The sequence below is a fragment of the Aotus nancymaae genome, unplaced genomic scaffold (assembly GCF_030222135.1).
Source record: "Aotus nancymaae isolate 86718 unplaced genomic scaffold, 86718_ANA_hifiasm-v0.15.2.pri h1tg000051l, whole genome shotgun sequence".
Taxonomy (NCBI): Eukaryota; Metazoa; Chordata; class Mammalia; order Primates; family Aotidae; genus Aotus; species Aotus nancymaae.
The window spans coordinates 24,336,501-24,342,500 of NW_026988465.1; the positions used below are offsets into that span (position 1 = coordinate 24,336,501).

The window sequence follows — 6,000 nt, forward strand, 5'->3', positions numbered from 1 at the left end:
AAATCAGCCGGACGTGGCGGCGCATGCCTGTAATCCCAGCTACTCCAGAGGCTGAGACAGGAGAATTACTTGAACCCGCAGCGTGGAGATTGCGGTGAGCCCAGATCTCCCCATTGCACTGCAGCCTGGGCAACAAGAGCAAAACTCCGTCTCAAAAAAAAAAACAAAACAAAACAAAAAAAAACTTTATGATTCAAAAAGAAAGGATGAAGATCACTGAATAAGAGAAAGTGATAGATATGAAGGGCAGAGGATAGAAAGCCAACATGTGGATAATTGGCAATCAAGGAGAGACTAGATAAAATCAGCTATCATTTAACACTTTCTGTGTGCCAGGCAGCATTCTAAATACCTGTATTAACTTACTTAATTCTTAAAACAATCTAATGAAGTTACTTCTTTATTATTATTTGTACTTTAAAGTAAAGGAAATTGAGGCATAGGTAGGTTGCGTGACTTTCAAGGTCAGATAAACAGTAAATGGGGAACCTGGGAGTGGAAGTTTAGTAATCTGGTCCCAAGCACTCTTAATCTCTAATGCTAGATCCCCTAGTAAAGAGATTTTTTTTAATTCCTGAATTTAAGAAGAATACATGTGCATATTAAACACTTCAGGCCTGGCATGGAGGTTCATACCTGTAATCCTGGGAGCATCACTTGAGGCCAGGAGTTGGAGGCCAGCCTGGGTAACACAGCCAGACCCTACCTCTACAAAAAATTTTTTAAGTTAGCTGGGCATGATAGCATGCACCTGTAGTCCCAGTTACTCAGGAGACTGAAGTGGGAGGACCACTTGAGTCCAGGAGTTTGAGACTAGTGTGCTATGATGGTGCACTGCACTCCAGCCTGGGCAACAGAGGGAGACCTGTCTCCCAACCCTCCCAACAACAACAACAACAAAAATACACAAACTAAAAACAGGCCAGGTTCAGTGGCTCACACTGTATCCCAGCACTTTGGGAGACCAAGGCGGGTGGATCACTTGAGGTCAGGAGTTCAGACCAGCCCGGTCAACATGGCAAAATCCTGTCTCTACTAAAAATACAAAAATTACCTGGACATGGTAGTGGACACTGGTAATCCCAGCTACTTGGGATGCTGAGGCAGGAGAACTGCTTGAACCCGGGAGGTAGAGATTGCAGTGAGCTGAGATCGTGTCACTGTAATCCATCCTGGGTGATGAAATGAGACTGTCTCAAAAACAACAAAACAAACACTTCATAATATTCCAGAAAGAGAGACCCAGGCGTATGCTGGCAGAGAAAATTTAAAACTACAAAAGGAAAAACAAAAGTCCTACAAACAACCAAAAAGCTAAATAATTACAAAGGATCAAAAGTCAAGATGCCTTTATCTCCCTTTTGCTACATTAAGAGCTAAGAAACAATGGAATGATAACTGCGGCGAAATAGCTGTGACCCAGATTTTTATATCAGCCAAGTTGTCTTTCATACATAGAGGCCTAAGAAATAAATTTTAGAATTGAATAAGTTTTAGATAACAACATCTTAAGTTTTTAAATTTGTTACTATTTTTTTAGAGACCAGGTTTCACTATTTTGGCCTGACTGGTCTCCAACTCCTGGGCTCAAGTGATCCTCCCTCCTTGGCCTCCAAAAATGCTGGGATTACAGGTGTGAGCCACCACATCTGACCCTAAATTTGTTTTATTTGGCCAGTACAACTGTTTGTGGTAATTTGTTTTGGCAGCCCTAGGAAATTGACATAAATTTTAGTACTGGGGAGTGGGGTGCTGCTATAATAAATGCCTAAAAATGTGGAAATGACTTTGGCATTTGGTAATGGGTAGAAGCTGGTAGAATTTTAAGGCATGTAAATTTTAAAAGCCTAGATTGTCTTGAAAAGATGGTAGAAATGTGAACATTAAAGTCAAATTCTGGTGAGAGCTCATTTGGAAGTGCGGGACGTGAGAGAGAAAGCTTCAGTCGTCTTAGAGAATGCATATATTGTCATGAAGAGAACATTAAAAAAAAACATATTTAGGACAATGAAAAGACAAGCCATAGACTGGGAGGAAATATTTGCAAAATACATATCTGATAAAGGACTGGTATCCAAAATATATAAGAACTCTTAAAACTCAACAATAAGGAAACAAACTGATTAAAAAATAGGCCAAAGACCTTAACAGATGTCTCCAAAGAAGATATACAGATGGCAAATAAGCATATGAAAAGGTGCTCCACATCATATGTCCTCAGGGAAATGCAAATTAAAACAGTGGAGGCCGGGCGGGTGGCTCATGCCTGTAATCCCAGGACTTTGGGAGGTCAAGTTGGACTGATCATGAGGTCAAGAGATCGAGACCATCCTGGCCAACATTGGTTAAACCCCATCTCTACTAAAAATATAAAAATTAGCTGGGCATGGTGGCGTGTGCCTATAGTCCCAGCTACTCAGGAGGCTGAGGCAGGAGAATTGGTTGAACGTGGGAGGAAGAGGTTGCAGTGAGCCAAGATCGTGCCACTGCACTCCAGCCTGGTGACAGGGCAAGACTCCATCTCAAAAAAAATGAGATGCCGCTATATACCTATCAAAATGGCCAAAATCCAAAACTCTGACAATACCAAATGCTGACAAGGATGTGGAGCAACAGAAACTTTCATTCATTGCTGATGGGAATGCAAAACATTAGAGCCACATTGGAGGACAGTTTGACAGTTTCTTGCAAAACTAAACATACCATTACCGTGGGATCTAGTCATTGTGTTCCTTGGTATTTGTGCAAAGGACTTGAAAAGGTATGTGCACACAAAACCTGCCCAAGAATGTTTATAGCAGCTTTTTTCATGATAGCCAAAACTTGGAAGCAACCAAGGTGTCCTTCAATACATGAACGAATACATAAACTATGGTACATTCAGACAATGAAATATTCAGTAAGGAAAAGAAATGAGCTATCAAGCTACCAAAAAGGAAGAAAAACAGAAGAACATTAAATGCATATTGCTGAGTGAAAGAAGTCAATCTGGAAAAGGCTACATACTATATAATTTCATCTCTATAACGTTTCTGAAAAGGCTAATGTATGGAAACAGCAAAGTTCAGTGGTTGCCAGGGGTTTAGGGGGAGGGAGAGAAGGAAGAATAAGTGACGTTCATTGGATTTTTGAGGCAGTGACACCATTCTGTATGGTTTTGCAATGGTGGATACATGTTGTTTTACATTTGTTACAACTCGTAGAATATACAGCTTAAAGAGAGAACAATAATGTCAACTATGGTCTTTAGTTAATAATAATTTATCAGCATTTCCTCATCAGTTGTAACAAACGTACCACACTAATGCAAGAAGGAAGGAGTATACTGAAACTCTACTTTCCACTCAATTTTTCTGTAAACCTAAAACTGTTCCAAAAATTTTCTGTTAATTTTAAAATATAAGAATTTTAAAGATGCTTATGGTAAGGTCTCAGAAGGAAATGAATGACATGTAATTAGAAACTGAAGGAATGGTGGTAATCTTTTTATAAAGTGGCAGAGACTTGGCTGAATTGTATACTACAGTTGGGTGGAAAACAGAATTTATAAATAATGAACTTGAGTATTTAGCTGAGAAGACTTCTGAGTAAAATGTGAAATGTGCAGTCTGGTTAGTTATTGCTACTTATGGTGAAATGTATGAGGAAAGAGATAAGCTGAGGAAGGAACTATTCAGCAAAAAATAACCAGCACTAATGATTTGGAAAATTTTTAGCCATACCTTATACAAATGAGACTTTCAGTACATGCTGAGGACAAAGAAAGCTACAATTTCTGTTTTCAGTGATTTCAATACATGTTGAGGACACAGAAAGATATAATTTCTGTTTTCAGTGACTTCTTTATATCTATGTGGCCCAAAGTGGCCTCAACTCCTGGCCTCAGGCGTCCTCCCACCTCCCTAAATGCTGGAATTACAATCCATAAGCCACGGCACCCAGCCATCAGAAACCTTTGTGCTTTAAAAAGCAACTCAGCAAAATCCAAAGCAGCTAGTGATATATTTGAACTAAAATTATTAATCAACCATTGGCTTGTTTGTTTCACGGTAACAATGACCAGGGACTGGCCATAGCTGCATTCTTACCTGCTTTACTGGGCTGAAAACAAAAGCATGGTAGAATGGATCTCAGTGAAGGTAGACAGTCAGGACTTGGTTGCAGGAAACAAAAACTAGTCCAGTTTCTATGTTAGCCCTAAATTGGAAACAAATCAAATGTCCTTTTGTACTTAAAAAGACACATTGTCAATTTTTTTTTAAATACAAAGAATACCAAAGAAAAGTTTTTTCTACAAAGAAAAGAAATTACCTGGGAGTGGTGGTGCACGCTTCTAGTAGTAGCTACGCTGGAGGCTGAGGTAGAAGGCTGGCTTGTGCCCAAGAGTTCAAGTTACAGTAAGCCATGATGGTGCCACTGCACTGCAGTCTGTGCAACAGAGTAAGACCCTGATTCTAAAAAAATTTTTTTTTAATTTTTTACAATAGATTTTTTATATTTCTTTGGTATCTAATGTTATTCAAAGCTAGAGTTGCAAATGACTTCAGCAAAAAAAAAAAAATGAAGATAAGCTTGATAAAAATATGTCCACCAAATAAAAAAGATGTGATATGAACTATGAACAACAGTCTACAGCACAACTTGTATTTGTAGGGACACCTGGCTGCCCCATCTAACTGCTTCATGGCTATCCCCTCAAATGATGGTCTTCCATAAAACTAGTGAATTTCTTCTAGTCTTGTTTTGAGCCTGTAGGGGTGAGAGAATCTTTTTTCTCCACTCTGGAGGTTGGATATTTAAGTCTGAGAAATGAAGCTGCCAGTAGACAGATTAACAGAAGAAAAGGCCTGCACATTTATTACGCACGTATGCACAGGGGTGCCGGAAAGTGTGAGAGACACTCGAAGGGGCAGATGGCTGAAGCTTAAATAGGACTTGCAGCTACATAAAGAAATAGGGGCTTAAAGGCTCCTGGAAGGTGGTGGCAAGAAGCAATGGGAGGGTAAGGGGAGCAACTGCTCTGGAAACAAAGCTTGTCTTATTATACAGATAAAGCCTCTCAGGTAGCCGCCCTCAGAATAGCAGTGAAGAAAAGAATAGAACTGCCTGGGCGAGATGTCCAGCGCATGGAGACCTTTAGTTTTCTCTCCTGGAATCTGAGTTAATCTTCTCTGGTTAATACAGATTCCAGTGAGAGGGTTCATGACAATCTCCTTCTGGAGGAACTTCCCTAAATAAAATAAGGGAAACTTAGAGAAAGCCCCTCCCTGCCATTCCATCAAGAAGGAGGATCAAGAGGCAGTGGGGCTTCGGAAAGTCAGAGAGGCTTTGATTCTGAGGTTGCTTCTTTAGTTCAAAGTACTCAGCGCTTCCAAGAGCCATACTTTGGGGCATCCTTTTCCGAGCTCTAACAAGGCTCCTCAGAAAATCTGTCTCTTCCCTTCCCGCCCTTCCTTCCTTTCTCCTTTTCCTCTTCCTTATCTTCTTCCTCCTTCATCCTCTTCTTCCTGCCTCCTGTCCGTCCTTCCTTTCTCTCTTCTGCCTTCTGGTCACTTCGTCTCTCTCTCTCTTCCTTCTTGTCCTTCTTCCTCATTTATCTATTTAGGCGACATGATTTCTTAGCTTGCGATCATTTCCCTCTTTTCTTAGATTAGTATATGGTTCCAAGAAGTAGACAAAAGCCAATTACAGTAATCAGTAATCTGTGCACCAGAAGGGCTCAGGAAAACTCCAGGACCGGCAGCTTTAGACTCTAAGACTCAAGCACAAGAGGAAAAGAAAACATACTGCATGGGTTAGATTTTGAGAGAAGGAGCGTCTGCCTTGGCCAAAAATGAAAGTAAGATCTTCCTTTGGAAAGGTAACCTGGTTCCATGGGAACTCATGAACCATCTATAATTTTTTTTTTTGAGACATACTCTCACTCAGCTGCCCAGGCTGGAGTGCAGTGGTGCGTTCTGGGCTCACTGCAACCACTGTCTTCCAGGTTCAAGTGATTCT

At 40.5% G+C, this 6,000-nt stretch overlaps 1 protein-coding gene across 1 annotated transcript in view; it reads left to right on the top strand.

Annotated features, from left to right (window-relative positions):
- ZNF391 (zinc finger protein 391) overlaps window positions 1-6,000 on the top strand; it is a 98,804-nt gene that overhangs the window by 71,789 nt on the left and 21,015 nt on the right. The window lies entirely within an intron of this gene.